General features: G+C 47.8%; 1 protein-coding gene and 1 pseudogene across 1 annotated transcript in view; both read right to left on the reverse strand.

The window, feature by feature from the left end:
- LOC122460066 overlaps positions 1-6043 on the reverse strand; it is a 45278-nt pseudogene extending 39235 nt beyond the window's left edge.
- Positions 1-18086, reverse strand: part of LOC119860485 (scavenger receptor cysteine-rich type 1 protein M130-like) — a 1081813-nt gene that overhangs the window by 680371 nt on the left and 383356 nt on the right. The gene's annotated exons all lie outside the window — the stretch shown is intronic.

An 18086-nucleotide genomic window follows, 5' to 3' on the forward strand; every position in this document is an offset into this window, starting at 1 on the left:
AAGACAGAGGATGTAACTGTCCTGATCTAGGGGGCACTGGTGAGGCCTCTGCTGGAGTGCAGTGTCCAATTCTGGGTGCCACACTTTAGAAAAGATATAGAAAAAATTGGAGATGGTCCAGAGGAGAGCAACAAAAATGATAAAAGATTTAGAAAACCTGACCTAGGAGGAGAAGTTAAAAAAACTTGGCATGTTTAGTCTTCAGAATAGAAGACTTAGGGAGGACATGATATCAGTCTTCAAATATATTAAGTGCTGTTATACAGAGAACCAGGGTGATTTTTTTCTTCCTGTCCACTGAATATAAGACAAAAAGTAATGGTGTCAACCTGCACCAAGGGAGATTTATGTTAGATATTAGGAGAAACATCTACAACGAACCTAAACTATCTTTCTAGTTTGGAATAAGCTGCCAAGGGAGGTTGTAGAATCCACATCACTGAAGGCTTTTAAGAACAGGATGGATAAACTTCTGTCTAGATTTAACTGGTCCTGGCACAGTACAGGGGGCTGAACCTGATAACCTCTCAAGGTCTCTTCCAGCCTGACATTTCTTTGATTCTTTGAAGATACTTCACTGTTCTCTGCCTCAGTTTCCCATGTGTGAAATGTGGATTATGATGTAAGTACTTTGAGAGCTACTCATGAAAAGTGCTATAGAAAAACTAGGTCTTTAGATTATTAGTCACAGCTGCAAACCTAGATGAGAACTACAACTGGTTAGAAAAACCATTGACGCCTACCAACAAACATTTCTCTTTCAGTTTAAAAACCTAGGAAATTAAATGGCATAAATCTTTGTTAATGCAGACTTAATGCACATACTCTTCCACTCTGCCTTTTCACTGTAATAGTCAGGCACTATCTGCACTTTCCCTATGCTCAAACACTAAGCATGCCCCCTGAAAGCATACCACACTTGCAAAATATAACAACCACCCTTTTACCGCCCATTTACACATCAACACAAGATATCACCTAAACATATATTTTCCTCCACCCATTAAATCCACATACAGCTCTCATGTCCCAACTCACTACTGACAGTAACCATGGCAAGATGAACCCAGTGCCCTGCTCCTGACACAGCCTACACAAATGATGCTAACTACAACCTCAAGGTCCATATGCACATCTTTCCTTTGATAACACACATGCGAGCACTCAAGCCCAGATCTCCTCATATCACATTCACACCTCTCTGATGCTCCTCAAATTAATCCCCAGATCTCCTCATATTACAACCACAGCTCTCCAAAGCTGCTCCAGTGTATTCCTCCACCATTCAGTACAGCCACACCTAATGCAGTGACTGCAGCTAGAGAGCAGATATGCTCTGTGGTTATTGCCAGCTCCAGGAGGACCCCTTGGTGAAGAGCTGCTTGGAGCTTCCATTGGTGGCACTGAAACAGAAACTCTAAGAGTTGTGAACTGCCTCAGTCAACTCAACACTGCTCAATCTGGGGATTTCTGATGACAATTAAAAAAGCAAACATTGGTGACTATCTCCCTGCCCAAAGTTGTAGAGCTGTTCTGAGATTGTGGGTAAAATTGAGGATTCAGAGCGGACTTTGAGTAGAATTAAATGGTAAAAACCCATCATTAATGCAGAGTCAAGGTTGCCCAATGATACCTTGGGCACCTTCAGAATGTTGAGCTCAGCAAAGGAGGGTCCCCCGAGTACAGGACACAATCTCACAAGGTGTTGAGGGGATCCTGTGAGAGGCTGAGCACCCTCAGCTGCCACTCCTGGATCAGACCCAAAGTGAGTCAAACACACCAATGAAGGGATAAAGGAGGGAAGGGGCATGGAGAGGTGAAAGCTCTATGATCATTAGAAGCTCACACCAAGAAATGTGTAGGAATGAGCACCATGAGGCTGAGGTCTCCCTCTCTCCCCGCCACCAGCCATATACAACCTGGCCGGTTTTTGAGTAGCCTGAGTAGTTTTTCTTTGGCCTTGCCAGTTGCTGGTCCAAAGGTGTTATTGGCTGGGGGCAGGGGAGGGGTTGGTGTTGACAGGATTTCTAAGCTGTGCACAAATGCTCCTGGGCGTGCAGTGATCTCAGAACTCCAGCTATGCATGTCGCAGCTGGAAACACACAAGGGCCTCGCGGCTGGCACACTCATCCTGATCTGAAGGTGTGCAGTGTGCCAAAGCAGACACCAGTCAATGGGAGAGCAGTGCCACACTCCCAACCCTAAATCCCACCCAACCTGCCATAACCTTTCTGACCACTGAGCCCCTCCCCATGTTTGCCCCCAGCCCTGGGACTCGATCCTGCCCACAGACCAGCCTTGCCTCTTCTGGGACCTGGCCCTGCCCACAGATCAGCCACACCTCCCCTGGGATCTGGGCCTGCCAGACAGGCCAGTTTTTCTGTGTCTTGGAGGTGGCAACCCCACCCTATACAGAAAGGCAGCCCCGCTCCAATCCTGGCTTCTGCTCTCCAGGACTTCAAATTTCAGGAAAAAGACCTCTCTGTTTTCCATTTCCCCCAGCCCATCCTAACACCCAGCCTGGCAGTATGACCATGGCCAACCAGCAAGATCTCCTTATGGACACAGTGACAGGCTATCCAGCTGGCTGCTGTGGACTGGGCTTTCGGCCAATGGTGTGTTCCACAGGCAGGCTAGTGGGCAGTGCAGGTCCTGTCCAGGCTCTGCCGTTAGCGGTGATGTTGGGTAAGGCACCTCGCTAGCTGGCCCCGCCCTTCTTTTAGCTGGTCCATTTAGGTTTGTATCCTGACAAGACCCTGGCCCTGACAAGCAGACGACCTTTCTTACCCATATAAGAAGATCCCAGGAATGTCACTCTGTCTGTTGAGAGGGACGTTGGGGGCTGTCAAGTTCAGGGAGGCTGAGGGGGCTGCAGAAGACAGAAATGGGGGTGAGAGATGAAGGGGATTAGGTGGCAGATCCCCAGCCTCGAGTTGTTGGTGGTGGTGGAGGTGGGGAGTCCCCTCCAAGCAGCCAGGGAAGGCAGTCTTGCCGTGTTTCCAGATCTCACAAGCTGATTGGGAGTCATGGGATTTTGCGGCTTACAAAAAAATCAGAGGAGCTGCTGTGATGACACAAGAAGCTCCTCTAATACTCCAGTTTTCAGGGCTGGACCAAGCTCTGTGCGAGAGCTTCAGGGCTCATGACACAGAGCTGCCCTGCCACTGAGCCCTGCCTTCATGTATGTCCCTAGAGCAGAGAGAGAGTGCTGGGGCAGCTGGAGGCAGGGGAGGGAGAAGCTGGAAAACTGTTCCTGCTGGGAACCAGGCAAAAGACAAACCCGCTTGGCCCAAGAGGCAGGGGAGTGGGGAGTCAGGGAAGTGATGGAGCTGGGTTCTCGGTGGTGTCCCAGGGCAGCAGGAGGCAGGGAAGTCTTGCGATGGGTGAAGAGGGAATGAAGGGCAGTTCCCCCGTCTCAGGGTGAGAAGAAGGAAAGTGCAGTCTCCAGCTGAGCAGCCAGGGAGAGGGATGTTTTGTGTGTGCATTACAAGGTTGACTTTCCAACCTGAAATTATCACACACACACACTGGCAGGGAAATAGAGGGCAGTTAAAAAGTCCAAAGACAGACTAGGGTGACAACATACTTTAGGAATAAATACAGTATTGGTATAGTGATAGACTCAGCTTGGTGAAAGGCACCTTGGTCATAAGTAAGTCTCATTTCCAAATCAGAGAGAGCTATCAGGCACTCAAGTTGTCGAGTATTTGTCTTTCAATTAATGTCTGCCTCAGAAAGAAAATGGCTGCATGCTTTCAACATTAATGAAATGTGTGGTTCAAAATTCTGTGTAAAAATTAACTCTCCTAAGTAATTTAAAAAACATCGGGAGGGAGGTGGGTATATCTGAGACAGATAATATGAGACAAAGCAGTGACATGTACGTACATTGCAATTTGACAATGTACATGTTTTGCATTCATATTCTTTCTATGGTTTTTGCTTAATATTTTCTTCCCGCAGTCACTGTTGCTTCACAGGACTTTATGAATTACACCCATGCAATAGCACAGGCTTCCATCTAGTCTCTAATTATCAGATCTGCATGAATGGGTGGCACAAAGCCAACCCCTGTTACAGGACAATAACATAAAAGTGGCCACAACTGCTCCAATTCCATCAAGAAAGTTTTAAAATAATAACACCTGGCCCCTACATAGCACTATCTATTCAAGTGCCTAAAAGCACTTTACAAACACAAATGAAGTTAAGCCTCACAGCCACTCTCTGAGGTAGGAAATTAATGGTTGTTTCACAAGTGGGGAAACTGAGGCACAAGGCATTATTGAATACAGAACCAGAACTGGAAATAAACCCCGTTTCCCGGTTTCTGGTTCTGTGCTCTGACCACTAGACCCTTTCCTTCCCCTTACAGATGTATCTGAGTAGGGAGGAGAGTGCTCAGTGGTGGTGAACATGCATCCCTAGTGGAGGATAAGGGAAATCAGAGCTCTTCTGGGACCCTATCCTTATATCAGGAGAAAGGTAAATAGAACTGTCCCCATTTACTGGAGACACTTGAAATAGAGAGGAATATGAGAGAGAGAGAGAGAGAGAGAGAGAGAGAGAGAGAGAGGGAGAATGGGATTTCCCACTATGTATTCTTGGCTCCCCCTGGGTGGTGGGAAATTGGAGCCATCCTTTGTAGCAGACAGGAATCCTTTGGAGCAACTTGGAAACACGCAAAGTTTTCTGGGATGTGGGTTCACGTGAGGGATATTGGATGTGGGAGAAAAGAGACTGAGTGGCTCAGCTGTAGGGTCCGTGTTAGTGGTTCACCAGTTTGAATTCTTACCTGAGCACAATACGCCGACATCATTTGCGTGGGAGCATGTGTGGTTGGGACAGGACATCCTGGGACATTTCTGAAGGAGAGACTCATTCCCCACACACTGAAATTCTTCTTTCCAGATCAGATCATATCCTTCTCCAAAATGAGCTGTTCCCAAGGTGGCTACAGCCTGTCCACACCCTAATTCATTGCAGATAACAGAAGCGGTGTTGAAATCCAAGTGTGAATCACAGACTGTCTCCCACATTTTTCCATGTTTGACTTCAACACGTCCTGAGCAGGCAGTGTCCCCTCCAATCAGACGGACCTCAATGAGACCTAGAGAGTCAATGCATCCATCAATCAGTGTTGGTTATTTTGACATCCCATAACTTCCCCAGGCCTACCTGGGGATGAAATGAAGGGCACCTTCTTCTCTCAACAGCAAAGACGTTGTTAAATAAGCAGGAGCCCTTTACTCCATATGCCAGTTCCGGTTGTTACCCGTCAGTTCTGTGTTCTTGGGGAACCAGGGCGCGGTACCCAGCCTGTCTGACTCATGACAGACCTTCCCCTGCAGCCTCTGCTTGAACCAAAACCGATCAGAAGAAAGACTTACAAAAAGCAATGAAAAAGCAGTGGGAGACACACCTAAACCCCCAGGACAAGGGTGACAGGAGTAAGGAAACTCCCCTAGCCTCATTTGCATCGAAGATGGGACAGGGAGGCATCTCTATTAGCATACAGAATGGAGAACAGAGATTCCAACGCAAGGGCCACATGGAGCTCTGGGACCTGAAAAGCAGGGAAGCACTGCATGATGGGGGATCTCTGCTCCAGATATTAATGAACCCACGCCTGCACACACCCAGCTCAGTAGTTATCAGACCAATTCTAATAATAGATCCGTTATCGGTATCCAAAATGCTGAAGCTCCCTAATTGCATTGTGAGCTCCCTCCAAGGAACACCGCTCACAGCCAGGAATGAGCAGTTCCTACTGTCTAGCCTGAACACAACAACGTTGGTATATTCCCTTGAGCCATCAGTTTACTCATAAACAAATCTAGTGTCCTCCCTTGAACCATTGTTGTTTCCCTACAAAAACCCCTACCCATGCTCAAGTAAGTGTTCTGATGCCTGTATCCAACATCTGCATCAGTTCCTTTGGGACTTCATCTTCTCCTGACTGATCGTGCTGGGGGCTCTGCTTGTCTCCAGCAATCCAGACCCTCAGCTACCACCATCACTTGGGAAACCCGATCAGTTCAAGCTTCACAGAGTGGTGAGAACCCAGCTCTCTCTCTCTTGGGATAGCCTTCTGACCCTGACTTGTGTGATAAGTTATAGTTTTCTAAACCTGACTTTTATAATCAAATTTAAGTTAGATTTAATATTATCTCTGGTTTGTTTGGCTCCCCTATGGTTATTACCAGGTGTGATACAGCATGGCAGAGGGCAGCAGGAGCGTGTTAGAAGGGAGCCTTATTCCCTGTAGAGGGAAGAAAGTTTGCTACAGATTAATTAAAGCACCTGAAGCCAATTAAAAAACCTGAAGCCAATTAGAGCACCTGAAGCCAGTCACCTCATAAAACCCCCCTTCCTCAATCAGACAAGGGGAGGAGTTGGAGCAGAGAGTGGTTTGGAGGGAAGCAGAGGAGAGTTTGGAGAAGTGCTGTGGTGGGCTAAGAAGACCAAGACCCTAGGTAAAGGGATATGAGGTTTGTGCAGAGGGAGGGCAGGAAGCCCCAAAAGCTGCAGGGCAGGAGAAGGAAGTAGCTGAGGGAAAGGAACCGCTAGTTCTAGTGGTTTACTACTATCCCTAGGGCCCCTGGGCTGGGACCTGGAGTAGAGGGTGGGCCCGGGTCCCTTCCCTCTCCACTCCCCTCCTCTAGGACACTAGTGGGGTAGTTAGTACCCTGGTTCAGGGGTGAGAAATGGTGCTCTGAACCCTCCCCAAGAAGAGGAAGTGCAAGACCCATCAAAGTAGTGCTGGCAATTTGCAACACAGGCAATAACTTTCATAGTTAAGCTAGTTGCTTCTCTCTTTTCTCCCCCTCCTTCCCCCTGCAAGTGGGTGTTTGTTTGTTTTTTTTTTTTTTTGGCTTCCTCATTTGCTCTGCAGCAACACTCATTTTACCTAAGCTGAAGATGCCTGCAATGCCCAAAAATCCTTTGGGGTTTGCTCATCAAGTGGGTTACTATCAGAACAATTGTAACATGAAAGTGGGAATAGGGATGTGCTGATCCTGGGACATACGAGGATGGCAGCTTGAAAGTGCTGCTCGACCCAGCCTGCTCAGGCATACTCTATTCCGGTGTGGTGCCCATGGTATATGAGGGTGACAGCTTGGGGGTGGTCCTCCACCCAGACTGCTGAGTCCAGGGACATATAAGGGGTTAGCTTGGGAGTGCTGATTAACATATTCTTCTCTGATGTGCTCTGTTCATGTGTATGTGTATTCATCTGTTTCTGGGGCTGGAAGAACCTAAACCTGGGGTACCTAGGTCCTGCAGGATAGCTCCATTGGGAAGGAACTTGGAGAAGGGAGAAGTAGAGCTTTGTATAAGAACACAAGTGATACAAGTAGTACATTGATAGAATTACAGAACCTCCCCCCCTCAAAGAGTAGCCCTAATAAATGTACCCCAAAGTAATGGGCAAATCTGGTAACACTGTGTTCCAGTGATGAGAGAGAGCTTGAATAAAAGGGCAATGTGGGACACGGCTGGGGGATGGGAGTAGCCAACAAAATTCTCAGTAGTGAACAGATAGACACAAAGCAGAATGTGCAGGTGGGACGGATGGGTGTTTACATGGTCTAAGAACATCCTCAGCTGGAATATTGTATTTCTGTTCCTTCATTACAGGAAGTCTATTGAAAAACTGGCAAAAGTTCAAAGAAAGGAAACTATTCAATGATGAAGCCTGGAGGCCTGAAAGAGGCTCAATCTGTGAGACTGGGGAGTAAAGGAGAATAAGGGGCAAGGAACAGCAAGTGTCTCCACAGGGCTGAGAACAAGGAGGGGAGGAGCTTCATAATTCATATTATCTGAAAATACTAAAATAATGGCTGAGAGTTCAGAAGGGAAAAGCAAAGGGCAGAGAGGAGGAATAATTCCTCAGCAGTGGAAGGAGTAGAAAGTGGGATAGACACAAAGGAGAAGTGACCAAGTCACTGTGATTGAAGATACAATACTAGTGGGAAGGAAGCAGGGGAATGTTCTGCATGATGCCAGAGAACAGAGCTGCTCCAACTGCTTGGAATTAGGATCTCGTGTGTCGGCCTCACGCCAACAGAGCCTGACACGTGGAAGGCCGGTTCCAGTGTGAAGCCCTTCTCAATTACCCTTATGGCTTGTCTACAGGGGATGTTACCTCATATTAACTGTAATTAGCTCACCTTAAATATCTTTTGTTCAAATGAACCCTGTTCTCAGAGCAATTTATTTGGCATCTTAGGTTTCCGTAACTAATCCTCATTGGAGAGGGAGTAGCTCCACTTCCCAATCAGTTTGTTCATTGTAAGATTCCTGTAATAATTCCTAATGCTGCTGACTGTCCTCCAGCAATGTCCCACACTGCATTGCTTCATATCTGCATCAACCTGCTTTGCGCCTGTTTGCTCTCCACAGCTCTGGGGTCATCTTGACCAGATGTACCCTATTTGGTTAAATGCTGGCAGGTAGCCAGGAGCGCCTCTTTTCGGTACCAGGTGAGCTCAGATTCCCATAGCAACCAAGGCCCCCCCGATTCCACATAGACCTCTGTAGAGGCCCAGGACTTGATTGGACTGTCTGGAGACAAGCATGTCCAGTTCCCTCTGGATAAGAGTTACCAGAATGCAGACATCTACAGGGCACTGTCAGAGAAAATGAAAGTGAGATGGCTCTGACTCTGGTACCGAGTCAGCGAACGAGCTCCAGCAGGTTAGTAACTGCATGTGCATCTCTGCAAGCTGTCCTGAGTACAGCTGAATGAATAACTGAAATTTCTCCCTGTCCCACCCAAAATTTGTTCCTTTTTTAATGTCTTTTCAAAATCATTTCAAATCTTTCATTAGATCAGAAAGAATATTTTTTGTTTTATTTCTGCAAGAAAAAAACAAACATGCAGTTTTGGCTATAAATGAATCAGTTCTATCTTCAGATTTTTTTAGTTTGGCCACTGAACTGAAAAAAATCAAATTATTCACTCAGCTGTAGTCAATAAAACCTGCAGAAGAGCACAAGCAGTCAGTAACCTGCTCCTGCTATTCCTCCACCCACCCTAGAAAAGAAGTCATCCATCCACCCCCCAATTGCTTCAAACCATACACGTTTTAAAAATCTCGCCTACACAAAGCGTGCCCCCTCCTCCCCACACACGCATGTGCCCCACTCAAATAAAGTAAAGAAGGTCTGTAGAATGGGAAATAAATGGGAATATCTTACTCTCACAAGGGAAAACATGGAGTTGAAAGAGAAGATGGGAATGTCATTCCAACATTATGGGAACAAGAACATTTTATATGTTGGCGTGGAGACTGAGGAATGGGACCATAAATGACTGCTTTTTCTTATTTCCCTATGCACATGTAACTGTGTGAAGAGGGGAGTTGTAGCGTGTAGAGAAGCTGTCAGATCTCAGGAAAAAATAAGAAAAAGGTATACATTATTTGTTCCATGGAGCATACAGTTAATCCCAATAAACAGCTCTGAAAGCAGCTGGAAAGGCTTTCCTGGAGCATGCACAAAAGGTCAGAATGGAGCACACAGCCCTTGGGAGGGACATGCTGCAGAAAATGCAGAGGCAAACAACCGTGATAAAGCACCTTTTGCTGTAAAAGCCAAGCACTGTGCCCCAACGCTCCAATGTCCTGAAAACTATAGAGAATGCACCATACTGAGGGCACAATTCCAAACAACCTTAGCACAGATCCTTCCCACTGCATTCAATCCCATAGGAGAAGGAGAATGCTTTCTGATGCATCACCGTCAGGGGTGAATACTCCTTGGTGGGGCTCTCCCTCAATACCTAAGTTTTTCAGTTTGCACAACATTCCTCTGGCCTGGTCTACTCCTAAAACTTAGGTCGCCCTAGCTACATGGATCATGGCTGTGAAAAATTCACACCTCTAAGAGACATGGTTCCTTTTTTGATGATTTTTTTTGTGTTTATTTCCATAGAATGATAGATGTGTAGGACTGGAATGAACCTTGATAGGTCATCTAATCCAGTCCTCTGCACCAAGGCAGGACTAAACCTATGTCTTCATTGGCATTTTTGTCAGTGAAACTTCTGTCGCACAGGGATGTGAAAAAAAACTACCCCCCTGACCGACAAAAGTTTCACTGACAAAAGCGTCGGTATGGACAGGGCTGTGCCAGCGGGAGATGCTCTCCCACTGACATAGCTACTGGCACTTGTTAGGGCTCATTTAATTATGCTGGCAGGAGAGATCTCTCCCGTTGGCATAGAGCGACTACATGGGATGCCTTACAGCTGTGCCACTCTAAGGTCTGCAGTGAAAACATAGCAAAGTATTATCTAGACCACCCTGACAGAGGTTTGTCTGACCCTTTCTTAAAAATGTCCAATGACAGAGATTCCACAACCTCCCTAAATAATTGGTTCCACTGCTTAACAAGTCTTATGGTTAGGAATTTTTCCCCAATGTCTAATCTAAATCTCTCTTGTTGCAATTTAATCCTTTTACTTCTAGCCCCATCTTCAGTTGTTAAGGAGAACAATTTAGTGCCCTCCTACTTAAAGCAGCCTTTTATGTACTTGAAGAATGTTAGGATGTCCCCCCCCCCCATTGGCCTGCTCTTCTCCAGATTAAACCAGCCCATTTTTTCCATCTTTCCTCATAGTTCATATTTTCTAGGCCTTTAGTCATTTTTGTTGCTCTCCTCTGTTAGATACCATTTTGTCTGAAAACCTTAATCAGGTAGAGCTCAGCCCATAAATGGCATAATACCTCCCATCCCATGCTATTAATTCAGAATGTAATCAAATCAAAACTCCTTTATTTGCTCACAGTGTTCATTAACCACAAATTCCTGTGGCATCCGACCAGAAGCACAAGACATCCTCACTCTCTTCCCTTAACCACTTGGACCAATTTGCAAGGGGCCCTCTGTGGCTGCCCATAATTTTGAGAAGTTTTATCCAGTTCCTGCCCCCATCCATCCTCCAGGATTTCAACCTGGGTCTCAGAGATGTTGTGCAACACCTAATAGGCACTTATCATACCAGGCACATTAGTAGTAGTATCATAGCATCTGGGAGCCCTACTCATGGTCCAGGGCTCCATTGTACTAGGCGCTGTACAAACACAGAAGAGAAAGACAGTCTGTCAAGGTTCCTTCCCCACTCTATACTCTAGGGTACAGATGTGGGGATCTGCATGAAAACCTCCTAAAATTATTTTTATCAGCTTAGGTTAAAACTTCCCCAAAGTACAAACTATTTTCCTTTTTCCCTTGGACTTTATTGCTGCCACCACCAAGCGTCTAACTGATATATAACCGGGAAAGACCTCACTTAGAAACATCTTCCCCCCAGCCCCCCAAATCCTCCCCAAACACTACACCCCCTTTCCTCAGAAAGGTTTGATAAAAATCCTCACCAATTTGCATAGGTGAGCCCATGGATCTTAAGAACAATGAAAAAGCAATCGGGTTCTTAAAATAAGAACTTTAATAGAAGAAAAAGTAAAAGAATCACCTCTGTTAAATCAGGATGGTAAATACCTTACAGGGTAATTAAATTCAAAACATAGAGAATCCCTCTAGGCAAAACCTTAAGTTAAAAAAAAAACACAAAAACAGGAATATCCATTCCATTCAGCACAGCTTATTTTCTCAGCCATTTAAACAAAGAGAATCTAACTCATATCTAGCTAGATTATTTACTAAGTTCTAAGACTCCATTCCTGTTCTGTCTCCGGCAAATGAATCACACACACAGACAGAGAGAGGCTTTGTTTCTCCCTCCCTCCACCTTTTGAAAGTATCTTGTCTCCTCATTGGTCATTTTGGTCAGGTGCCAGCGAGGTTAACCTAGCTTCTTCACGCTTTACAGGTGAAAGGGTTTTTCCTCTGGCCAGGAGGGATTTTCAAGGGGTTTACCCTTCCCTTTATATTTATGACATAGATGCATGCGTCTTATTAACTCTGTTTTCTCCTAGAGCTCCAGGAAGAAATCACAGCCAGTGTTTCACACCATCTGTGATTTGGGGGCCATATCATAAATATAAAGGGAAGGGTAAACCCCTTGAAAATCCCTCCTGGCCAGTTTGCCATGTGGTGGTGGATTTTCCCTAGGTAGCTGAAGCACTAATTCAGCCTGGCTTGGTGGGGAATATTCCCAACAAAACTCTTGAACCGGGGAGTCACCTTGAAAAGGGAAAGGCCCAAGCTGAGGGATGTTGCTGCCCAGGGGCCAGTTCTCAGGGGGACTCTGCATGCAGGCCTGGGATTCGCCACACAGCCAGACCTGACCTTTCCATAGCTGGTTCCAGACTGCTCCAAATTGGCTTCTCCTCTCTCTAGTGGTGGGCATCTCACTTCCTGTTGGTCAGACTCGCTCGTGTTCCTAGGCTTTCTCTTGTCAGTCACTTGACTCTGCCCATTTCCTTTCTCTGAGACATGGCCCCTTCTCTTAGCAGGGGGCAGGTGGCCACCCAGACGCAACTGCTATCCTCCCCAACCTGACGCGTCCTCTATCACTCTAAATAGTGTCTCTCCGCTCTCCCTCTTGGTTGCCTCACACACTCTGAGTCTGCCCACTGATTCCCAGGTACAGTGCCTCTCCCTGAGGTAGTGTCATACAGAGTCCCATGAACTTAGGTAAACCCATCATTAAAAACACAGACTGCCTTCATTTCCCACCAGGTGCACTAAGGAGGATTTTTGTTAGTGAATTTTAATTTAATTCCACAGTCACTGACATGCAAAGCTGTCTGTTCACAGGCAGTAAGGAGAGTCTGGCCTTCATTGCAATGAATGAACAACAGCCTCCTATCTCTGAGAGCACCAATGACAATAAAAGTGTGAGAAATGTTCAGTTCTAGCAGTGAGTGCAGGTCTACGTGCACACAGAGGTTTCTAGCCTCCATAGTGCTTTGTGTAGGAAGCTGCACCGGTGTAACAGTGGTGTAAAGTAGGCCTGACACATCACCACTAGTCAACTGCACCCACTTGCCACCTCAAAGCTGATTGTTGCTGGTGAAAAATAGGCGTGGTTGAAGCTAGACCAACTGGCTCTGTGAGAAGAGAGGCACGCTCCAAAGGGAGCTGTTAGCAAAATCCATACTGTGCTTCTTTCCAGATGAGAGCCTGGATGTAAGTGGATGGTGTAAACTGGAGAAGCCACGAGGCTGCTCTAAAGAGAAGTGCAAAGCTGATGGACAGGGATCCTATTCAATAACAATATCTAGCAATGCCATGCTGTGTGTTGGCCTCTCTGCTCCCCTCCTGTACTCCTGGTGTGTACAGGGTTGCTGCCTGGTGTGTAGATGAAGGGAAATGTGATGCATTTCCCTTGGTGCACTGACCCTGTATAAACAGAACAAAGATCAGAGAATTTAAGAACTTACCGATAATCAAAGATGTGTGCTGGCACAGACACAGTTTGTTAGAAAGTTCAGGTCTTACATGCATGAGGCCCTGGCACTGACAGTGGCATTCACACGGATAGGACGTGTTGAAGAACCACAGTTACTAGAAGTTAAGTGACTGTTCTTTCTTGTGTGTGAGGCTGCTGCATGTCCCTACCTCTGCTGTGTGAGGGCTCTGGCTTCATTAGAGTCTGTTGGGGTTTTAGACAAATATTGTCTCTCTGCATTCATTCAGATCCCCTGATGTCACAGTATTTATTGTTATTATTTTGGCTGTTCTTGTTGTTCACGCCAATGTCTGATCCTTTGTAGAATCCTCAGGATCCTTCACATCAAAGAGACACTCAGAACTAGGAGCTGGATATTGCAATTCTTACTTGGAACATGGCAATCTGTCCCCTTAGTGGGAGCTGTTGTCCAAGGTCAGCCAGTCCTGTTCCAGTATGGCCAACCTCTGGAGATCAGAAAACATGAGTCAATCCCTGCAAAAGCACGAGCTTGATCCACAAAATCATAAGATTAAAAAAAAAGACTATATTGTGTTATCTGTTTTTGACTGTTGAACTCCCTCTGCCCATCCCCAGTGTGTGTGAGAGACAATTACTGTTACCCATCTCCCAAATTTCTTGGGTAAGGTGATTTTGGCTCCTGCTCCAGGAGCTCTCACCCCCACATCTGCCCATCCCTGCCCCACCAACTAATTCTTCCTCCAACCTCCAAGTCAATCCTGTCCCTGCATCAGTTCTGTTCCCTCACCCTACCCTGTCAGTTCTGCCCATTCTCTGTCTCCACATCTGCTCAACCCCTGAGGTTCTTCACCCTTTCTCTCAGACCTTGAGGGCTGGACTAGGGTCCACCCTTCCACTTCCCAGGATGCTGGGGCAGCTCCACGGAGAGGAGCAAGTGACCCATGTTCCGCTTGTTGCTCACAGGATACTCCTGAGGGAAATCTGCACCAAAAAATTAAAAATTCTGTGCAAAATATTTTAAAATTCTGCATATTTTATTTGTCAAAAGAACGCAATAACAATATAATCACACCATTTTCAATTGTTTGCTGACAAGTATTTTGTAATAAATTACCCAAACAATTGAAAATGGTGTGATTATATTGTTATTGCGTTCTTTTGACAAATAAAATACGCAGAACTTTGCACAATTTATTTATTTGTTTTTTTAAATTGGCACAGAATTCCCTCAACAGTACCAGGGTTCTGTGTGGTGCAATCTGAGTGTGGGCAGCTCGGTGGGGGGGTCTGGCTGTGGGGGGGAATCTGGATACATATGGGCTCGGTGCAGAGTTCTGGATGCAGGGGCAATGGGACTCTGCAGGGGAGTCCAGGTGAAGGTGGTTACGGCTCAGTGGCTAGGGACCTGGTGGAGTGGGGCTTGGTGGGGTGGGGGTCAGGGTGCATCTGGTTGGGGCTCAGTGGGGTGGGGGTCCAGGTGTGGGGGGCTTCCGATGCAGCAGGTGACGCTCTGCAGGGTGGGAATTCAGCGGGCTTGTTGGTGGGGTTCTGCGTGAGGGGGGCTCCTGATGTGGGGGGCTTGGTGGGGAGGGTTCCAGGTGTGGGAGGCTCCCAATGCAGGGGGTGAGGTTCAGTGGAGTGGAGGTTCAGGGGGATCAGTGGGGGGTGTTCTGTATGAGGGGGGCTCCTGATGTGCGGGGCTTGGTGGAGAGGGTTCCAGGTGTGGGGGGCTCCCAATGTAGGGGAAGGTTTGAGGGGTGGGGGTTTGGGTGTGGGGAGCTCAGTGTGGGGTTCTGGGTGCAGGGGGCTCCTGATGCAGGGGATGAGGCTCAGGGAGTGGAGGTCTGGAGGGCTTAGTGGGGGGGTTCTGGATGCAGGGCACTCCTGATGCAGGGAGGGGCTCAGTGTGTGTGTGTGGGGGGGTTCTGGGTGTGCAGTGGGGGGAGGGGTCACTGTATAGGGAGCTGTTCCCCCATCTGCCCAATCCCCCTCTCCTCCTGAGCGTCACCCCTGCACCCCCAGAACCCCCACCTCACTGAGCCATCCCCTGAACTCTGTCTCCTTACTCTTTCCCCCCTGACCCCTGCTCCCTGCCCAGCCGGGACTAACATCCCTGGGTGGCTGGGGCATCCCCAGGCCCCCCTCAGTGATTTACCTCTCCCCTGGCTGCCCGAACAGATGTGTCTGAGCTGCCTGGGAGGGCTGAGTGAGCACTGGTGCAGCTTCTCTTTGCTTCTGCACACAAAACATTTTTGGCAGAAAGTAAAGAGAATCTGCAGGGGGGCATTTTTCTGCTGAGCTGCAGCGGTGCAGAATTCCCCCAGGACTAACAGAAAGGAAGGAGGGAATAGAGCTGCCCTGAGCTGCCGGGCTCTTTAGCTCCACTCCCTGCTCCCTTCCCATAAAAATGGCTTCAGGTTACTTCAGGGAGGAACTCTCCTTGCAGCAAGTCTGATTGGTTCCTTTGCCTCACGAGGGGGGCAAGTGGGGCAGGCAGCCAAACAGAGGGCCCAAATTTGCTAGCAGGCATCTCACTCACCTTATTTCCAGATTGGGTCCTACCTCACTGAAATCCCATCACTGGGAGGAGATCACCAGAGCTGTTGGCGCTGTGACGGCTGCTCCCAGGCCATCCCCTTCAGAACAGGTGTCCTGGGTCCTGCAGCTTCCCCATCAGGAGCAGAGGAATCAGGTGACCATGTCATTTGGCTGATCCCAAGAGCAAGGCAGAAACAGCCAGGCAGTGTCTGTTGCCCAGTCAGTGGAGATCAGGGTCTGGGAAAGACCTGGAGCAGGTCTCTGCTCAGAGCCTAGCATCGGGAATGTGGCCAGCAGAGCTCCCTGCCTGAGGAAAGCTGGGGCAGGAACCAAAGGCAGGACTGGCAAGTGAGCCAGTGGCTGGGAGATGCGAAGATGGGATCTGAAACCTGGAAATGAGGGGTAGCTGTGGAACCCTAGGAAAGGGGCCACGTGGGCTGATGAAGTCCTGCCCCAAGTATAGCAGGACAGGGCTAAAGAGAGTGGGTGGGGAAGCCCTGCTGTGAGGGTGAAGAAGGGAATATGTTTCTGTGCTGTAACTGCCCCAAGACAGGGGAACTTAACTGCCCCCTATCAGGTGTGGGGACTTTATGGAACTGTCAGAGGGGAAAGTGAGGCAGGGTGATAGCATGGGCCTGTGCCAGACTGCACCTTAGGACATTGCCTATCTGGGATCGGAAGTGTGGGAGTAGTCCTGAAACCTTCCAAATCCCACTCCCAGAACACAGAAAATATGTATAGGGTCCTGCTACTGGGCTCTCATAACTCTCATGAGTCTAGGGTATGCCTTAAGCCAGAAAGCATACTGGGCTTTGTTCCATGTTGACAATGTGTGTGTGCTTACGTTGGGGGATGGGGAGGATTGATAATATTTTTGCCTCTGTCTCTATGTGGCTAGTTACCTTAATCATTTCCTGCTGTTTGAATTTCCCATTTACTCCTGTACAATGATGTATTTTTGTATTTGCGTTGGTTTGCTCCCCCAGATAGAGAAGAACTTTTTCCAAAGGCCTGTCAGTCTCGGTTTATTTCACAGTCAGAAAAACACCAGAGAAGAGATCAGTATAATTTCCCCATGAAGAGAGAGCACAGTGTGGGGTCTGTGCTGTGTTCCAGGCCTGGCCCATCCAGGAGGAAGACGGGAAGACTCCTCACATTTAAAGGTGCAGACCACAGGAAATATAATTGTAACATTTCCTCAACATTCACTGCAGAGGAGGGTAGGGGAGGCTCAGGCAATGCAGCATCATTGTGACATCTCAGACATTCCTATGCTTGAGCGCCTCTTGTTTGGATCTCTGGTGCTCTGGGGGCTGTAGCTGAGGCTGCAGGGGGTGGATCCTCTCCCTGTGTCACCATTGACCCATAATACTTTGGGGATTTCACTGCATAAGAAACTCCCACCAGGCAAAAAGCTCAGTACAAGACCTGAGCTGAATATTCTGGGTCCATTTCTTCTTTGGTGGTTCCAAACTCCGGGCAGGAATCTGTGGGGTGGAGGAATCTGGAAGCGGATGTCCCAGAGACATTGCGGCTGTCAGCAGGGAGTCAATCCCAGTTCTCTCTTAGCCACATCTCGATGCCCGGACCTCCCAGGCTCTCAACAGAGCTCTTCTTTGGACCAGCTGATGGTTCCGGGGGCATGGGAGGGTCCCCATCCTTCCCTTCTTCCTTCAAGCTGGGGGAAGTGGTAATATGCCCAGATTGGAGCCTCTTGCCCCTCCAGACCTGCAATGATAATAACAAGACATCTCTCCTGCCCCACATCAGACCTCACCAGCCCAAAAGCTTTAATACTCTTTTCTGATCCCCATTATTCTTGTTGTCCCCCAGCCCCTATTTCTGCTCTCTGTTTGTTAATGAATCAAGGTATGGTGGTGGAGAGGGGCACATATTGAGAGTAGCTGTCAATTTGCTATTGACTGAGGCCTGAGTGACGTGTTTCCAAACCCAGTTGAGAGTCTGAACCAACAGGGCCTTTTCTGAAGGAATGGGACCATCAGTCTCAGTAAAGTACAACTGAGAAGTTGAATATGGTCAAGGAACAGCCTCCCTCTCTCCACAAGAACAGGGGGCCACCAACTACAGGGTGATGTGGGAGAAGTGCCTTCAGTGCCTTCTCATTGGTGCACTCCGTCTGCTCCTCCCTAGACCCCACTCCCAGCCTGACCTGGCTCTCAGCATCAAGTGTTATCACAAGAGC

Source organism: Dermochelys coriacea, chromosome 1 (genome assembly GCF_009764565.3).
Source record: "Dermochelys coriacea isolate rDerCor1 chromosome 1, rDerCor1.pri.v4, whole genome shotgun sequence".
NCBI classification, from domain to species: Eukaryota; Metazoa; Chordata; order Testudines; family Dermochelyidae; genus Dermochelys; species Dermochelys coriacea.